The following is a 19,650-nucleotide window of genomic DNA, read 5'->3' as shown; positions in this document are numbered from 1 at the left end:
AAATTTAACGTAATATCAGTTTATGCTCCCAATACAAATAAAACTGAGTTTTTTTAAAAAATTGGAACAAATACTACTAGAATTAGAAAATGATAAATTAATCTTACTGGGAGATTTCAATGGAGTCCCTGAACCCGGGATAGATAGAAGCGAAAAAAGAAGGAAAGGGAAGCAGGGGAAGCTCCCAAAAACCTTCCATGATCTCCAAGAAAATTTAGATCTGATTGACATCTGGAGGTTCAAAAACCCAACAGGAAAACAGTTCACGCATTTCTCAGGGGTACACCAGAGCTGGGGTAGAATAGACCAGATCTGGGTCTCTAGAGAGCTCTCGATAAGATCGGTGAAATGCGAAATAGAACCTAGAACCCTCTCGGACCACAACCCAATTTTTTTGGAAATAAAGTGCAAACCTATAGGACTATATAGATGGAGAATGAACGATTACTTGCTGGAGCAAGATGAGATCATTGGTAAGGCAAAGAATATCTTGAAAGAGTATTTTGACCTAAATTTGAATAAAGGAACTAAAATTGAAGTGGTCTGGGAGGCAAGTAAGGCACTACTCAGAGGCTTCCTGATTCAACAGAATAAATATAGAAAAAACCTGAGGGAAGTAAAGAAGGAAGAAATAGTCAAACAATTAAAAGAAGCAGAGGGGAAATTAATAATAAATCCTGGGGATGAGAGAACCAAACACGTTTGCAAACTATTACAAACCCAATACGCAACACTGTTAAATCAAGAGATAGAATGGGGAATAAAAACGATGAAACAAAAGTACTTTGAGTCGGCACATAAGACAGGTAAGCTGCTAGCGTGGCAACTGAGAAAAAGGAAAAAACAAAGGGTGATTAACAAAATTAAATGGGAAGACCAAACAATAGAAGATCCCAGTGAGATAAATCAAAAGTTCCTCCAGTACTATGAAACCTTGTACAGAAAAAAGGAGAATGAAGACATAAATGAGATAGAAAGATATTTGGAAAGGAATGGAGGGGAACAGCTGTTAGAGGAGGAAAAGGCACTTCTAAATGAACCAATAACGGTGGAAGAGGTCAGAGAAGCTATCAAAAAAATGAAACCCGGGAAGGCCCCAGGCCCAGATGGCCTCTCTCAAAAGTACTATAAAACCTTAGAGGAACATTTGGCCCCGATACTTAGTAATGTAATTAATAACATCTTGCAAGGAGGGGAAATGCCTGATTCATGGAGAGAGGCCTATATCACAGTAATACCTAAAGCAGATTCAGATATACTTGATGTAAAAAACTACAGACCAATTTCACTGCTTAATAATGATTACAAGATCTTTGCAGGAATAATGGCGAATAGACTAAAGAGATATTTGAATAGAGCGATCCCTAAAGATCAAGCCGGATTCCTGCCTGGCAGGCAAATAAAGGATAATGTAAGACATGTAGTTAATATAATTGAATATCTGGATCTCAGGATTGATATCCCTGCTGCTTTAATTTTTATAGATGCCGAAAAGGCCTTTGATAATGTATCTTGGCACTTTCTCATAAAATGTATGGAGAAGGTAGGAATAAGTGGGCCATTCCTAGAAGGCATAAGGGCAATCTACTCAGACCAAAGAGCAAGACTAATTATTAATAGCAACTTGACGAATTCGTTTAAGATTACAAAAGGTACAAGGCAGGGGTGCCCTTTGTCACCTCTATTATTTGTTATGGTCCTGGAAGTTATATTGAAGAAAATAAGAGAAACACCGGAAATAAGAGGGATCAAAATTGGTAAAAAAGAATATAAAGTAAAGGCTTACGCCGACGATTTAGTAATTTCAATAGAAGACCCCACAAAAGGGATAAACACAGTTATCGAATTAATGGAGGAATTTGGAAGGTCATCTGGGTTTAAACTAAACAAAGCTAAAACAAAGATGCTGATAAAAAATGTAGATGAACAATCAAAAAACAAAATTGAGGTTGAATCTGGGATAAAGACATCGAAAAAGGTTAAATACTTGGGTATTTGGGTCTCCACAAAAAATATAAATCTGGTGGAAGACAATTATAATAGAACTTGGAGAGAGTGCAAAAAAGATCTAGATAGTTGGAGCAGACTGCAACTCTCTTGGGAAGGGAGAATGGCTGCTATCAAAATGAATATCCTCCCAAAAATGATATTCCTATTTCAAAATATTCCAGTAGTAATGGGCACAACAATGTTTAAGGAATGGCAGAGAACCTTGTCTAGGTTTATCTGGCAGGGCAAAAGGGCCAGAATTAAATATAAACTGCTCATGGACAGAAGAGATAGAGGAGGGTTTGCGGTCCCGAATTTACAACTGTATTACGAGGCCTCGTGTCTCTGCTGGACTAAAGAATGGATAACCCTAGATAACACCGACCTATTGGATTTGGAGGGCTTTGATGCTAGGTTTGGGTGGCATGCATACTTATGGCAGGATAAAGGGAGAGTGCATGCAGGATTCTCCAACCACATTATAAGAGGGGCGCTGCTGGAAGTATGGAACAGATGTAAGAGATTGGTAGAAAAGGACACCCCATGGTGGCTATCACCCATTGATATCCTAGCAATTAAGAAATTAAACATGGAAGGCAAAAGGTGGACATACGCCGATCTACTGAGAAACTCTGATAAAGGATGGGAAATCAGACCCTACGAAGAGCTAAAAGATAAAGTAACGGGATGGTTTCAATTCCACCAAATCAATGCCCTATGGAATGAGCACAAAAAAGTCGGAATGAGCAAGAATAAATCTAAGTTCCAACTAGAAATAATAGAAGGGAAGTCAAAACTCTTAACCAAAATGTACAACCAACTACTAGACTGGGACACCATGGATGAGGAGGTCAAAGAGGTTATGATTAAATGGGCCATAGACTTAGGATACCCCCTAGAATATGAAAGATGGACAAAACTATGGAATAAGGATATGAAATTTTCAGCTTGTGTCGGTCTCCGAGAAAATATGGAAAAGATGATGTACCGTTGGTACATCACACCAACAAAATTAGCTAAAATGTATAAAACCGGAGACAAGACCTGTTGGAAATGTAAGAAGGAGGGAGACTTCCATCATATGTGGTGGACCTGTGAGGTGGTAAAGAAATTCTGGGCCTCAGTTTATGATGAATTAAAAAAGATCCTAAAGTATACCTTCCCTAAAAAGCCCGAGGCATTCCTTTTAGGAATGGTCGGGGATGAAATCAAGAAAGACGACCAAACCCTATTCCAGTATGCAACAGTATCCGCTAGGATACTGTTGGCACAGAATTGGAAAACACCCAACGTCCCAACAATCAGAGAATGGCAAACCAAACTAATTGAGTATATTGATTTAGCAATAATGACACTGAAAATCAGGCAACAGAAAAACACCAAATTTATTAACGATTGGAACAAATTCCTCTCATACATGGAGACGATTTTAGGAAATATCAAAATCACAGTAGGTATAATATAAAAACTGTGAGGTAGTAATATTGGTTAACAAAAGACACTGCCGAATATATTATTGAATTACAGCTCACGTTGTGGTGGTGGGAAGTCTAACAATGTAACAGATGTGTATAAGGACTTAGTACCTGAACAATATGGAATTTGATTTTGGATCTATTTAATTTTTTTTTCCTTCTTTTTTTTACCTTCTTTGATGATGTTGTTTTAGTGAACGGTGTATATGTGTTTTTAAGTTGTTGGAATAAAAATAAAGGTTTTAATTTATTTTTTTTAAAAAAAGTTTTGTTTATGGAACATCCCGAACCGCTGTATGCTATAAAATACATCATCTGAGTAATAAAAGTTTCAAGCTCGAAAAAAGAAAAAGAAAATATAAAGATCTGGTCTACCTGCTGAAAAAGAACAACATACTCTTCAGGTGGGAGTTTCCACAAGGACTGTCCTTTAACTACAAGGGAAAGAAGGTGAAAATAAAAACAATTCAAGACAAAGAGAAATTCTTGGAGAGAAGCCACGAGGATCTGCAGAAGGGAACGGTAGACCCAATCTCAGAGCAAAAAAGAGTAGTGGACATTCTGAATCTATCATTTGGGCTTAAACCACCACCATCAGAGGAAGAGCAACAACTTGGAGCGGTAGGAGGAGTAAGTGACAAATAACAAGATGGCCCTGCAATTCCTTAGTTGGAATTGTAATGGGCTGAACATGCCCACGAAAAGACGCCAAGTTTTTCATATTTTGAAAAGAGAACAATTGGATTTGATCTGTTTACAAGAAATCCATGTGACCAGGGTACACAGAAAACTACTTATAAATAAAAGATTAGGACAAGAATTCATCTCATCGGACAAAGTTAAGAAAAGAGGAGTGGTGATTTATGCAAAAGAGAAATTGGCCCCAAAAATGATGTTTAAAGATGAACAAGGAAGATACCTGGCAGTGGAAATACAAGTACAAGGAGAAAAATTGTTAATAGTTGGAATCTATGCACCAAATGAAGGGAAGGCGGAATTCTTCAAGAAGTTGCATGAAACTCTGATGGATTATTTGGACTATAACGTAGTAATTATGGGAGATATGAATGGTGTGGTTTCTACAAATATGGACAAGGCACAAAGACTGACAATCTCCAAGGAAGGGAGACTTCCGAAGACCTTCTTTGAAATGACTGAAAATATGGACTTAATAGATATTTGGAGAACAAGGAACCCTCTCGAGAGAGAGGGAACTTTTTTCTCTCAAGCAATGATGACCTGGACCAGAATCGACCAAATTTGGATTACTAGTGGGATGGCTCCAAAGATTAAAAAAATAGAAATCTGCCCAAAGACTTGCTCCGACCATAACGCCGTGAAGATGGAGATGAAACTTACAACAACTGGTCAATTCAGATGGAGGATGAATGACACCCTGTTTCGAGACGAGGAGATCCACAGAAAGGCCCAAAAAACCTTAAAGGACTATTTTGAAATAAATTTAAAGGCCGATGTAGAAAAAAGAGTGATCTGGGACGCAAGCAAAGCTGTGATGCGAGGATTTTTGATTCAACAAAATTCAATAAAAAAGAGAAAGCAAAATGAGAAGAAGGAAAAGATTTTGGAAAAGATAAAAGAAGGAGAGAAAAGATTAAGATCAAAACCAAAGTCCCAGGAGATTTTGAGAGAGATCAAGCTATATCAAACACAATATATGGAATTGATGAATCAAGAGATTGAGTGGAAGATAAAGCAAATGAGACAAAAGACATTTGAATCGGCAGATAAATGTGGTAAACTTCTCGCCTGGCAATTGAAGAAAAGACAGAAACTAAATACAGTTACAAATCTAGAAGTGGATGGAAAGAATATATCCAAACCCAACGAGATTAAAAATTGTTTCCTGAGTTATTTTAAAAAGTTATATTCACAAGGATCACAGAATGAAGAGGACATAGATGAATTCCTTAAAAAATATGGATTACAAAAAAATCTCTCATCAAAGTAAGGTGGATCTAAATCAGAGAATAACAGAACAAGAGATAGAGGGTGCCATTCAGAACATGCAATTGGGCAAATCTCCAGGACCAGATGGACTGACTTCCAGATACTACAAAGCTTTGAAGGAGTGGTTGGTGCAACTGCTAAAGGAAGTCTGTAATGAGATTTTAGAGGGGAAAAGGGCGCCAGAATCGTGGAAAGAAGCGTATATTACACTCATACCAAAGACAGAGACTGAAAAGACTCAACTTAAGAACTACCGCCCAATATCATTACTTAATGTGGATTACAAAATTTTTGCAGACATTTTGGCAAAAAGATTGAAAAGAGTGTTGATGGAGAAGATTCATAAGGACCAAGCAGGCTTTCTCCCTAAAAGGCATTTATCAGACAATGTGAGGAACATAATAGACATTTTGGAACTACTAGAGGTGAATATAAACACTAAAGCAGTTCTGATTTTTGTGGACGCGGAGAAAGCCTTTGACAATATCTCTTGGAGTTTTATGAAAAAGAATCTTCATGGGATGGGGGTAGGCCAAGGATTTGAGAATGGTATGGGTGCGATATATTCTGAACAAAAAGCTTGAGTGTAAAGTTGTTTAAAGTATCTCTGGAAGCACTTTCTAATCTCCACAGGATTCTGAATGTTTTTCCCTTCAATCTCTAAGTTGGTAACCGTATTTAGTTTTTGTCTCTTTTTCAGCTGCCATGCTAACAGCTTTCCACATTTATTTGCCGATTCAAATGATCTTTGTTTCATTAACTTGATTTTCCACTCCACTTCCTGATTTATCAATTTAGAGTATTGTACTTGGTAGAGTTTAGTTTCTCTCAGAATCTCCTTTGACTTCGGTTTCGATCTTAACTTTTTCTCGCATTCCCTAATTTTCTCCAAAATCTTTTCCTTTTTCTCGTTCTGTGCTCTTTTCTTTATGGTGTTCTGTTGTATCAGAAACCCCCTCATTACAGCTTTACTTGCGTCCCAGATTACTCTTTTTTCCACCGTGGTGTTCAAATTTATTTCAAAATAGTCCTTCAAAGCTTTTTGGGCCTTTTTGATAATCTCCTGATCTCTGAGCAGGGTGTCATTCATCTTCCATCTAAAGGAGCCGGTTGTAGTTAGTCTCATATCCATCTTTACTGCGTTATGGTCGGAGCAAGTCTTTGGGCAGATTTCCACTTTTCTGATCTTGGGTGCCAGACCTCTAGTTATCCAGATTTGGTTGATTCTTGTCCATGTCAGTTGGGCTTCAGAAAAGAATGTTCCCTCTCTTCCTAGGGGTTTTTTTGTCCTCCAGATATCAATCAAGTCCATATTGTCAGTCAGTTCAAAAAAAGTTTTAGGTAGTCTGCCATCTTTTGTCAAGCTTTGGCCATGTGACTTATCCATATTTGTAGACACCACCCCATTCATATCTCCCATCATAATGATGTTATTATAGTCCAGATAGTCCAGCATTGTCTCATGCAGCTTCTTATAAAATTCTGATTTCCCTTCGTTCGGTGCATAGATTCCCAGTATCAAGAACTTTTCACCCTGGGTTTGAATTTCGATTGCCAAAATTCTTCCTTGTTCATCTTTAAAAAGGAATTTTGGTGATAGGCTCTCCTTTGCATAAATCACCACTCCTCTCTTTTTTACTCGGTCTGATGAAATAAATTCTTGGCCTAATCTTTTGTTAATTAACACTTTTCTGTGGAGCCTAGTCACATGTGTTTCCTGTAGGCAAATAATGTCCAATTGTTCTTTCTTTAATATATGGAATATCCTTCTCCTTTTTTCCGGGGAATTTCCACCATTAATGTTCCAGCTAAGAAGTTGCAGAGACATCCTGGGTGAGTCTGTTATTCTGTAGAGGGTGGTGTTTCTTTCTTCTGTTCCTCAGATCCCAAAGGTGTAGGTGCAGGCGGTGGCGGTGACCAAGCCTCAGGCCCTGTAATCACTTTCTGAAGGTCTTCTCCGTAATCATACAGGAACTTATCTTTATCCTCGGGTGTTTTAATTTTCACCTTCTTCCCTCTGAATGTGAAAGATAATCCTTGAGGAAATTCCCACCTGAAAAGGATTGAGTTACTTCTCAACAGTTTGGTTAGTTCTGTATAGGTGGTTCTTAGATCCAAAAGTTGTTTAGGGATATCTTTGTAAATTTCCGCTCTCCTTCCCTGGATTACAAGTGATTTTTCGTAATGTAAGCTTAGTATTTTATCCTTCTCTTCCTTAGATCTCAAAGTAATCAAACAGTCTCTGGGTCTGTCCTTCCTTGCAACTCTTCCAAGTCTGAAGGCACTAACGATTTTAAAGTCCTTGTCTTCCTCCAAGTTCCAAAACTTGGAAAGTTCTTTTGTCAAATATTCCGTTAAATTCCCTTGTTCCAGTTCTAAAATTGATCTCAGCCTCAGATTATTTTCCCGACTGCGTAATTCAATCATAGACAGGTAGGCCTGATGTTCACCAATCTGTTTAGTCAGTGGTTTAACCTCCTCCTTCACTGCTTCCACTTTCTGGTTAACTTCCTCAGCCAATTTACGATTCTCTGTGGTAGCTTTACGATTCTCTGTAGTAGCTTCAAAAAGCTTCCCAATTGATTGTGCATGTAAGGTCACTTGTTCAGTTAATTTATTTAGGCTGGCAGTATTTTGGTCAATCTTTGCCGATTGTACATCCACTTTTTTGTCCAATGTTTCCAACTTCTCCAAGATTTTGTCTAGTACTGATTCGTTTCCTCCAGCTGCCATGCCTTCTGATAAAGTCAGCTCAGTTTCTAATTCTTGTGTTCCCAAAACAGGAGGAACAGATGATCTGCGCAACTGGGAAGTTAATGTTGATTGAGTTAATTGTTTAGCTTTAGCTTTGGCCGATCTTGTTTTCCCAGTGCCACTCATTCCACTCCTGTCTGCGTACCAAGGTCAGATTTAGTATGCTCCCATGGGAATCCACAAGCCCAGAGAGTAAACAACAAGTTAAAGGAAGAAAAAAGAGAAAAAACAAGTCCCAACCAGTTGTAAATCCAAAATCCACCAGGGGGAGTTCAAACAAATCTTGAGGAGAACAAAGGAAATTTTTCCAATAGTTGTTCCAAAGCGTAAAAGCTTAAAAAAGTTTTGCCAAAATCCAACAGTATCCAACCACTCATAAATTTCAAGAAAGACCTTCCGCTCTTCTTTATAGCCAGCAGAGTGAGTCCTTATTTAAACAAAGTTTCAGGAAAAGTGCCAGATAATAGTGTTTCAAAGTAGCTAGTCCAGTAACACTCAAAAGTAACAGTTCAGAGTAGCAAAAATCAAGTCCGCAAACTGACAGCTCTAATAGTTTGGCAGTCAAGTACCTGGGTTTCTTTAAATAATTTTGTAAATCCACAGGGAGAGGAAAAACTAAGTTCAAAGCAAAGCAGAAAAAAAAGTTTAAATCCCTTAGTACCTATAGCGACAGTTCAGGTCATGCACGAAATTGAAACTTTTAAATTCCTCTTCAAAGGCTTCAGATCAAAGTAATTCTTATGCTGGAGGAAATTTAGGAGACACCCACTCACGGATTCTGCTAGCGACTGAGCAGCAGCGCAAAGGGCTGCTCAGTCAGGGAAAGACACAACCACACCTAAGCGGTTTGGAACGGCTGAAGATTTACACACAAGCAACCCCATTTCCCGTGACAGCAATCCGTGAGTCCTTTACGTTGCTTGTGTGCAAGAGGACCGGGGTACAGTCATGAGTCAAACCGGAGGAGCCGGCGCAGGAGAGGGGGCCAAAGGCGGACAGAGTCTGGAGGAGAGAAACCGAGACTTGGAGCAGCAACTGGCTCTACTAGCGGCGCGGCTGGATGAAAGGAGGACACATGACGCCCAGGGGAAGATTACCCCCATCGCAAGAAAGGTACGGGGACTTGTGCGGACTTTTGGGGGCAACCCCAGAGATTATAACGCTTTTAAGACTGAAGTGCAGTATGCGCTGGATCTGCAGCACGATGACTTTGCCGACGATGGGGGAAGAGTCGCTTTCGTGGTGGGGCACCTGCAGGGGAGGGCCAGAGATTGGGTCCGACCCTTAATGGCGGCGGAGAACGCGGCTTTGAAGGACCTGAGAAAGTTTTTTAGCGCGATGGATCACATGTTCGCGAGCGATGTTGAAGAGAGTGTGACTCGTAAAGAACTGATGGGGTGCAAACAAGGAAACCAGTCAGTGAGAGAGTACTGGTCGAGATTTGCTATGCTGATCCATAAACTTGGGTGGGATCTGAGTTCTCAACCAGTACAAATGTTATTTGAGGAGGGCTTATCCTCTTGGGTGAGAGACGAACTTTCCCGCTCACCCCGCCCGGAATCGATGGACCAGCTGACCAAGTTGGCGCTCGCTGTAGGAGTCAGGCAAGAGACGCACGCGCTGGAAAGGCGGGAAGGGAGAGCAGAGCGTTGGCATGACAACCGCATTCCAGACATGCCGGCGTCTACGGTGCCACCTGAGGAGCCAATGGAGATTGGAGAAGCGAGCGTGCGCGAGTTTTCAAACTCCAGCGAGGTGCGTAAGAAGGAGGGGAAAACCAGTAAGAGGTGTTTCCTATGCCAGCAGCCGGGACATTTTGCCAGAACATGCCCTCAGAAGAAGGCGTGGCAAGGAATGGTGGGGGCAGTGGGGAGTGAGGAGGAAAAAAAAGAGGCGCCGGGAAACGGCCGTGCTTGGCTGCAGGAAGGAGGGCACAGCAGCCAGGCGAGCAACCAGTAGTAGTGCCCAAACCAGACCCCCCCCCCGAGCAGCCATCACAATAGAGGTGGTGCTAGAACTCCCAAACGGACACCCCATCAAAGTGAAGGCGCTGCTGGATTCAGGCAGCTCTTGCAACTTCTTTAGCAAGGATTTTGCGCTAGAACACCAGCTACAGGTGGTGCCTCTAGAACATCCCCTGCAAGTAACCACGATAGATGGGAGAGAACTTTTGGGAGGGGAAGTGACCCACCAGACCCCGCCCATGAAAATGACAGTTTCCAGACACACTGAGACAATTGTCTTTCACGTAGCCACCTTAGCAGGACCACCTATCATACTGGGAATGAGTTGGCTGGCACTGCACGACCCAGTAGTAGGGTGGCACCAGCGGACAGTCACCTTTGGGTCAGCTCACTGCGTAGAGCATTGCCACGGAGGGGAAACCTCGAGGATGGCAGTAGCCAGGGTGGCAGGGATGGCAGTAGGGGAAAAAGGGAAGATACCACCTCAGTATGCGGACTTGGAAGAAGTCTTCAGCGAGAAGGAGGCGGATCGGCTACCCCCCCACAAGCCCTTTGACTGCCAGATCAACTTGCTCCCAGACGCTCAGCTGCCAGTGGGCAAGCTGTACGCCATGTCAGATAGGGAGATGCAGGAATTGCGGAAGTTTATTGACAAGAACCTGAAGCGAGGGTTCATAAGGGAATCAAGGGCGGTGGGGGGTAGTCCAGTGTTCTTTGTGGACAAGCAAGACTCCCATGAGCCCAGGCTCGTAGTGGACTACCGTGGATTGAACAGGGTGTCGGAACCAGTGACCTTCCCAATGCCCAGAATTGATGACATTTTGGCCAGGGTAAGGAAGGGGAAGATTTTTACCAAGCTGGACCTTCGGGGGGCGTACAACTTGATAAGGATGAGGGAGGGGGATGAATGGAAAACCACCATGTTCACCCCTCTGGGAGCCTTTGAGTACTTAGTTATGCCCTTCGGATTACAATCGGGATCGAGCACCTTTCAAGCTTTCATGCACCACGTGCTGGGGTCCCTGCTGTACAAGAATTGTGTAGCCGTCCTGGACGACGTCCTAATCTACTCAGAGAACGAGGAGCAGCATGTAAAAGACGTTAGGGAAGTGCTGAAGAGACTGCAGGAGCACCAGCTGTGGGTCAAATTGGAGAAGTGCCAATTCCACGCTCGAGAGGTGGAGTTCCTTGGCTATCGGTTGTCAGACAAGGGCTTGGCCATGGACCCGGGGAAGGTGCAGGCCGTGCTAGAATGGAAGCCTCCCAAGAACAGGAAGGACGTGCAGAGGTTCTTGGGGTTTGCAAATTTCTACAGGAAGTTCATCAAGAACTTCGCCCATCTAACGGCACCCATAACGGATTGTCTCAGCAGTAAGAAGAAGTTCGAATGGACAGAAGAGGTCCAGCGTTCCTTTGAAAACCTTAAGAGGGCTTTCGCGTCGGAAGAGCAGCTCCTACATGTGGATCTGCGGAAGCCGATGAGGCTAGAGACGGACGCGCCAGACAGAGCTGTGGGGGGCATATTGCTCCAGCAGGAAAATGGGGAACAGTGGAAGCCGTGTGCCTTCTTTTCCAGGAAGCTGAACAAGTCAGAGCAAAACTATACAGTGTACGATCGGGAACTGCTGGCAATTCACGAGGCCTTTCGACGATGGAGACATTTTCTCATAGGCGCACAGCACAAAGTCCAGGTGTGTACTGACCACAAGAACCTGGAATATTGGAGAACGGCAAGAGTGCTGAACCAACGACAGGTGCGGTGGGCACAGGAGTTTTCCAAGTTTAATTTTGAGATTAGGTACGTGCCTGGGAAGGAAAATGTCAGAGCAGACGCCCTCTCCCGCAAGCCCGAATACGCAGAAGGGGAGGGAGGGCCAGAAGCACGTCATGTCATTCCCGAGGGCAGATGGGTGTGTGGGGGAGTGTTTGTCGGGAGGCAAGAGCTGGCCGGGTTGACGAGGGATGATCAATATGCACAAACCAAAATCCGAGAAATTGGTATCACTGGGGAAACTCAGGGGGGGTTCGAAGTAAAGGACGGGGCACTGTACTATAAGGGTGCATTGTACATACCTGAGGGGGATTTGAGGAGCAGAATACTCAAACAACTGCATGACAACCCCACGGCAGGACATTTTGGACAACATAAGACAATGCTACTGGTCACCAGGCAGTTTTGGTGGCCACGGGTGAGGGAAGATGTGAAGGAGTATGTACGTGGGTGCCAGTGCTGCCAGAGAGCAAAGGGGGAGAGGACAGCACCTGCAGGGTTACTGGAGCCCTTACCCACACCAGGGAGGCCATGGGAGGTGGTATCAATTGACTTTATGACGGACTTACCCAAAGCCAGGGGGAAAACGGCAGTAATGGTGGTAGTTGACTTGATGACCAAAATGTGCCATTTTATTGCGTGCTCGCATGCGGTGACTGCAGAAGAAACAGCAAAGCTGTTTGTAGAGCATGTTTTCAGGTTGCATGGCGCCCCCTTGAGGATTTTATCCGACAGAGGCCGGCAATTCACGTCCAGATTCTGGAGGAAGCTCATGAGTCTGCTGGACGTCAAGGTTGGGTTCTCAACGGCCAGACATCCAGAAACCAATGGACAAGCAGAGAGAGCTAACAGCATACTTCAACAATATCTACGCTGCTACGTCAGCGAGAGGGAGAAGGATTGGGTGGACAAATTAGCGCTGGCTGAGTTTGCATACAATAACGCAGAACATGTGTCCACAGGGATGAGTCCGTTTATGGTGAATTACGGGTGTCACCCCAGGGCTTTCCCCGGGGAAGGGGAGGGAAGTTGGAGTGTTCCCGCAGCTGAAAAATTTGTGGAAGAAATGGAGGCTTTACACCAACAGCTTAAGTTAAACCTGGAAAGGGCCAAGGAAGAGTACAAGAGGCAGGCAGACAAGCACCGCAGAGAGGGAGAAACCATAAGAGTGGGGGACCAGGTGTGGTTGTCTACCAAAGGGTTGCCGTTCAAAGGAGGGTGCAAGAAGCTAAGGCCAAAGAAACTGGGACCGTTCGAAGTAGCCCAGCAAGTTAATCCAGTGGCCTTTAGGCTCAAATTGCCATCTCACATGAAACTGCACCCCATGTTCCACAGGTCCTTACTCTCACCGTTCAGGGAGGGGAGGGAATTTCTGGGTCAGCAAAGTGAAACACCCTTGCATCCACAGATGGAGGAAAGGGAATTCAGTGGCCATGCAGCTGAAATTCTTGATTCCAGGTGGAGAGGGGGACGAGTGGAATATTTGGTGGCGTGGGAGGGGGAGCCAGAAGCGGAAAACGCATGGGTCCCAGCAGAAGAGATTAGGGATGAGTATCTGCAGGAGGAGTTTCATAGCAGGTATCCGGGAAAGCCCAAACCACCAGAGAGGTTCTGGGGGGAGCAATTTGGCACCACCGATGAAGAGGAAGAGTTTGAGGGTTTTCCCGCCTCCGAAGAGGAGGAAGGGGAATTGTCCGAAGAAGAATCCAACTGGGGAGATAGGGGAGAGAGAAGAGACAGCAGCAAATGGAGAGGGGTGTTTGAATCATCAGATGGAGGGGAGAGTTCCTTCCGGGGGTTTCCTGCATCACCGTCCGAGGAAAGGACGGGGGGGTTGGAGGGCCCTGGGAGGGAGGTGGATGTCAGGGAACTGACATCGGAGCAGAGGGGAGAGGCGAGGCTCCCGGACTCTGCAGGAGAGGGGAAGAGTAAGGGAAGAGAGAGAACGTCATCTGGGGAAGGAAGTTCAGGTGACACCAGGAAGAAGGGAGAGGCAGAGAGCAGCTCGGAGGCGAGGCTCCGAGACTCTTCCAGTGAAGTCAGTGAGGAGGGTGGAGGACCACCACTCGGCACGCCCACTCTGCGCAGAAGGCTTCCGCGCAGAGAGGCGAGGCGAAGGTTGTCCGTTAAGGAATTCTTATGCTGGAGGAAATTTAGGAGACACTCACTCACGGATTCTGCTAGCGACTGAGCAGCAGCGCAAAGGGCTGCTCAGTCAGAAAAAGACACAACCACACCTAAGCAGTTTGGAACGGCTGGAGATTTACACACAAGCAGAAATGTGTTATTTTGGGGGAAATTGCTTGGAAAGAAATTAGGGGAAATGAGAACTAAAATTGTGTGTGTGTGTGTGTGTGTGTGTGTGTGTGTGTGTGTGTGTTTATTGGCTTATATAAACAAGAATAACATTATACAAGTTTTCTCATGTCATTAGTATGTCACAAAAATAGCATAATAATTGTGGAAAAATATCTGCAACATATGTTTCATTATTAGTGATCAGTGTATAAGTTCTTGGTTTATGAACTGGTTTAAACAATTAGGAAGAAGAAGAAGAAGAAAAAGAAAAAAGAGGGAGAGGGGTGGGGTCGGGTGGTTATGCTTCTCTTATTCTACTTACCGCATTTTTCGCTCTATAAGACACACTTTCCCCTTCCTAAAAAGTAAGGGGAAATGTGTGTGCGTCTTATGGAGCGAATGCAGGCGGGAGGCTCTGCTCAGTGCTTCCTTTTATTAGCCGTGTGGAGCTTGTGTGCGGCTCTTGGCTTTTCCCCAGGGAAAGAGCGCTTCACAGGCTCTTTAAAGGGAGCACAGGTCTTGGGGGAGCCTTAGCCATGCGCAAGTTCTCCCGGGCAACAGAAGCCTTCATCCCGCTGCCGGGGGCTGCGTGTGGCTATCCCAGAAGCCAGGACAGCAAGCGGGATCACTGCGATCTCGCTTGCTGTCCTGGCTTCTGGGATTCAGAATATTTTTTTTCTTGTTTCCTCCTCCAAAAACTAGGTGCGTTTTATGGTCTGGTGCGTCTTATAGAGCAAAAAATATGGTAGTGTGTGTCAGGGGTTGTGTCAGCATTACTTGTATGAGTTCTTTTACTATTCACTTGTATGGGGAATTATACTTAAAATTATATAGAACACAATAACTATACAGTGGTACCTCGGGTTACATACGCTTCAGGTTACAGACTCTGTTAACCCGGAAGTAGTACCTCGGGTTAAGAACTTTGCTTCAGGATGAGAACAGAAATTGCACGGCGGCAGTGGAAGGCCCCTTTAGCTAAAGTGGTGCCTCAGGTTAAGAACAGTTTCCGGTTAAGAATGGACCTCCGGAATGAATTAAGTTCTTAACCCGAGGTACCACTGTATATGAAAATGAAAAATGGATATGTAGGTCAACATTTAATTACCCTAGAATCATTTTATCCAATTCATCCGAGCAGAAGCAACAACCACTGGACAGATGATCTTAGGATTCAACATGCTAATTTCCAGCAGTGTTCTCAAACTTGCAATTGCCAGTAGTGTGGCACCTCTGTTTTTGGTTCAATATAACAATTTAAACATTGTATATTTGTCTATTAAGGGTTTTTCCCCAAAGCTAAGTACAACAAAATAAAATACAGATACAGAAGTATGCAAAGGAACACAAATGAAACACAAAAATTTCCTTTGCTGGGGGCAGCATGGAAGAAAAAGAAAAATTGATGTCCTCAGAAGGCATGTAAAAGGTGAGTTCAGGTAAGTGCATGGCCCTTGAGGTCTCTTCCAACTCTATGATTCTATGATTCTATGATTCTAGACAAGCCATAGGTTCTGAAAAACCATGGGTACAATTTAAAAAACCTACTTTTTTCTTACAACAGTCTTCCAAGGTAGGCCAGTATCACTTTCCTAACATAGCAGTGAGGTGACTGAGACTGAGAGGGAAGGTTCTTGCATCAAGTTACAAAATACATAAGAAGCTGCCTCGATACTCGCTCAGAATATCTGAATGGAATTAAATCTATCTATTCCGAACAATTCGCTAGATTAATAATTAACAATACTTTAACGGAAAGAATTGAGATAACGAAGGGGACAAGGCAGGGCTGCCTGCTATTGCCATTATTATTCATAACAACACTAGATGTTCTGCTGAAAAAAATAACTGAAACAAAAAGAGTAAAAGGTATAGAAATTGGTTTAAAAGAATACAAATATAAAGCTTTTGCAGATGATGTAGTGTTGACGTTGGAACAACTAATAAATAGTTCAATTGAGGCAATGGAAAAAATAGAAGAATATTGTCATCTTGCTGGATTTAAATTTAATAAGAGCAAAACAAAACTACTAACAGAAAACATGGATAGTAAAGAAATAGAAGAGTTACAAATGAAAACAGGACTAACAATTGCAAAAAAAGTAAAATACTTGGGGGTATGGCTAATGACAAAAAACATCAACTTATATAAAGATAATTACGAAAAGGTGTGGACAGAGATTAAACAAGACCTGGAAATTTGGACCAGAATGAAATTATAGTTGATGGACAGAATTGCTGATATTAAAATGAACATGCTTCCGAAACTGTTAATCTTATTCCAGACCATTCCTATTATATGTGGAACGAAACAATTTGACATCTGACGAAAACTTATTTCTAAATATATCTGGCTGGGAAAGAAACCTAGGATCAAATATAAAAACCTGACTGATGCAAAAGAAAGAGGTGGATTCTCCCAGCCAGATCTAAAAATTTATTATGAAGCATCTTGTTTTTGTTGGTTGCGTGATTGGATAGCATTAGACAATGAGGAGGTACTAGATTTAGAGGGATTCGATAATAGATACGGGTGGCACGCCTACCTGTGGTATGGAAAGACAAAAGTTCACAGAGGGTTTCTGCACCACATCATTAGAAAATCCTTGTATGAGGTATGGACTAGACATAAAAATCTCTTAGAACGTAAAACTCCGTGAGGTCTGACCAGAGCAGAATACAGTAGCACTATTACTTCCCTTGATCTAGATGCTATACTCCTATTGATGCAGCCCAGAATTGCATTGGCTTTTTTAGCTGCCGCGTCACACTGTTGGCTCATGTCAAGTTTGTGGTCAACCAAGACTCCTAGATCCTTTTCACATGTACTGCTCTCAAGCCAGGTGTCCCCCATCTTGTATTTGTGCCTCTCATTTTTTTTGCCCAAGTACAATACTTTACATTTCTCCCTGTTAAAATTCATCTTGTTTGTTTTTGCCCAGTTCTCTAATCTGTCGAGGTCGTTTTGAAGTGTGATCCTGTCCTCTGGGGTGTTAGCCACCCCTCCCAGTTTGGTGTCATCTGCAAATTTGATCAGGATGCCCTTGAGTCCATCATCCAAGTCGTTGATAAAGATGTTGAATAAGACCGGGCCCAAGACAGAACCCTGTGGCACCCCACTAGTCACTCTTCTCCAGGATAAAGAGGAACCATTGATGAGCACCCTTTGGGTTCGGTCAGTCAGCCAGTTACAAATCCACTGAGTGGTAGCATAGTCCACACCGCATTTTACCAGCTTCTTTACAAGAATATCATGGGGCACCTTGTCAAATGCCTTGCTGAAATCAAGGTAGGCTACATCCACTGCGTTCCCTTCATCTACCAGGCTTGTAATTCTGTCAAAAAACGAGATCAGGTTAGTCTGACATGACTTATTTTTGAGAAATCCATGCTGACTATTGGTGATCACAGCATTCCTTTCTAGGTGCTCATAGACTGTTTGCTTAATGATCTGCTCCAGAATCTTCCCTGGTATTGATGTCAGACTGACTGGGCGGTAATTATTTGGGTCCTCTCTTTTCCCCTTTTTGAAAATAGGGACAACATTTGCCCTCCTCCAGTCTGCCGGGACTTCGCCTGTTCTCCAGGAATTCTCAAAGATGACTGCCAGTGGTTCTGAGATCACATCTGCCAGTTCTTTTAATACTCTTGGATGCAGTTCATCTGGCCCTGGAGACTTGAATACATCTAAACTAGCCAAGTATTCTTGTACTATCTCCTTAGTTATTCTGGGCTGTGTTTCCTTTGCTGAATCATTTGCTCCAAATTCTTCAGGTCGGGCATTGTTTTCTTTATCGGAGAAGACTGAGGCAAAGAAGGCATTGAGGAGTTCAGCCCTTTCTGTGTCCCCTGTTTGCATTTCACCATCTTCTCCTCTGAGTGACCCCACTGTTTCTTTGTTCTTCCTTTTGCTACAAACATACCCATAAAAGCCTTTGTTCTTGCTTTTAACCTCTCTAGCAAGCCTGAGTTCATTCTGTGCTTTAGCTTTTCTGACTTTGTGTCTACACGTGCTGGCTATTTGCTTGAATTCCTCTTTGGTGGTTTCCCCCCTTTTCCATTTTTTGTACACATCCTTTTTTAATCTTAATGAGGTCTCTGTTATTCTTCTCTCCCTTAATTTTGACCCAAATGCTCTCACTTTGGCTTTGAGGTTCTAAATCTTGGATCTCTTCACAGGTATACACATCCCTGACATATAACGCCACTCCTCCTCCTTTCTTGTCTGGTCTGTTTCTCTGAAATAGATTGTATCCCCCCATTATTACATTCCAATTGTGGGACTTATCCCACCAGGTTTCAGTGATGCCTATTATGTCATATGTAGTTTGCTGTACCAAGAGCTCAAGCTCATCTTGTTTATTTCCCATGCTTTGCGCATTAGTGTACAGACATTGAAGTCCATTAATCATTCCCCCGTGTCTCTTATTTAAGGATTTTTTCCTCCCACCACTAGGTCTGCGTGCTGTTTGCTCCATTTGGTCTATGACATGTTACTGGAGGGGGATGGTAAATTAAAGTTAAAATCATTCAAAGAATTGAGAGGATAATTAACCGATTGGTTACAATACCACCAATTACAAGATATCTTTAAGAAAGACAATAAAAGCAATGGTTTTAGTAACATCCAATCAGAGATTAAGACAGAACTGCTGGGTAGTAATAAGAAAATGATATCAAAAATGTATAAGGTACTACTAGAGTGCAAAACAAAGGATGAGGAGGTAAAGAGTGTGATGATAAGATGGGCACAGGATCTGGGGCATAATATTGATTTTGAGAGGTGGCAGGTAATGTGGAATAAAACAATCAAATTTACGGCATGTGTGGCACTTAAAGAAAACTGAATGAAAATGATGTACCGTTGGTACATCACACCAAGTAAATTAGCCAAAATGTATAGAAGCCAAGATAAATTATGTTGGAAATGTAGGGAAGAAGAAGGGAATTTCCTACATATGTGGTGGACTTGTACCAAAGTTAAAATCTTCTGGGATACTATTTATAATGAATTTAAAAAGGTCAATACCTTTTAAAATTCATTATAAATAGTAAAAAGCCAGAAGTATTTGTATTAGGATTAATTGACGAGGAAATCCACCAAAAAGATGTTAACCTATTCATGTACTCCACAACGGCGGCAAGAATCCTTCTGGCCCAAAAATGGAAACAGCAAGAGCTCCCCACTCTAGACGACTGGCAGATAAAGATGGTAGAGTACATGGAACTGGCAAAGTTGACGGAGAAAATTAGGAACCGACCCGCTGAAAGATTTCAAAGGGACTGGAGCAAATTTATAAATTATTTGAAAGAAAGTTGTAAACACCTAAAAACGTTTGTAACATTAATGTGAAATGTTTTGTAATGTGGAAAGAAGGAGCTAGTTTACAAATGAAAGGGTGATTGTTAAATGATTATATATGGTAAAGAA

Source organism: Podarcis bocagei (genome assembly GCF_964188305.1).
Source record: "Podarcis bocagei genome assembly, chromosome: W".
NCBI lineage: Eukaryota > Metazoa > Chordata > Lepidosauria > Squamata > Lacertidae > Podarcis > Podarcis bocagei.
This window is presented reverse-complemented; position numbering follows the sequence as displayed.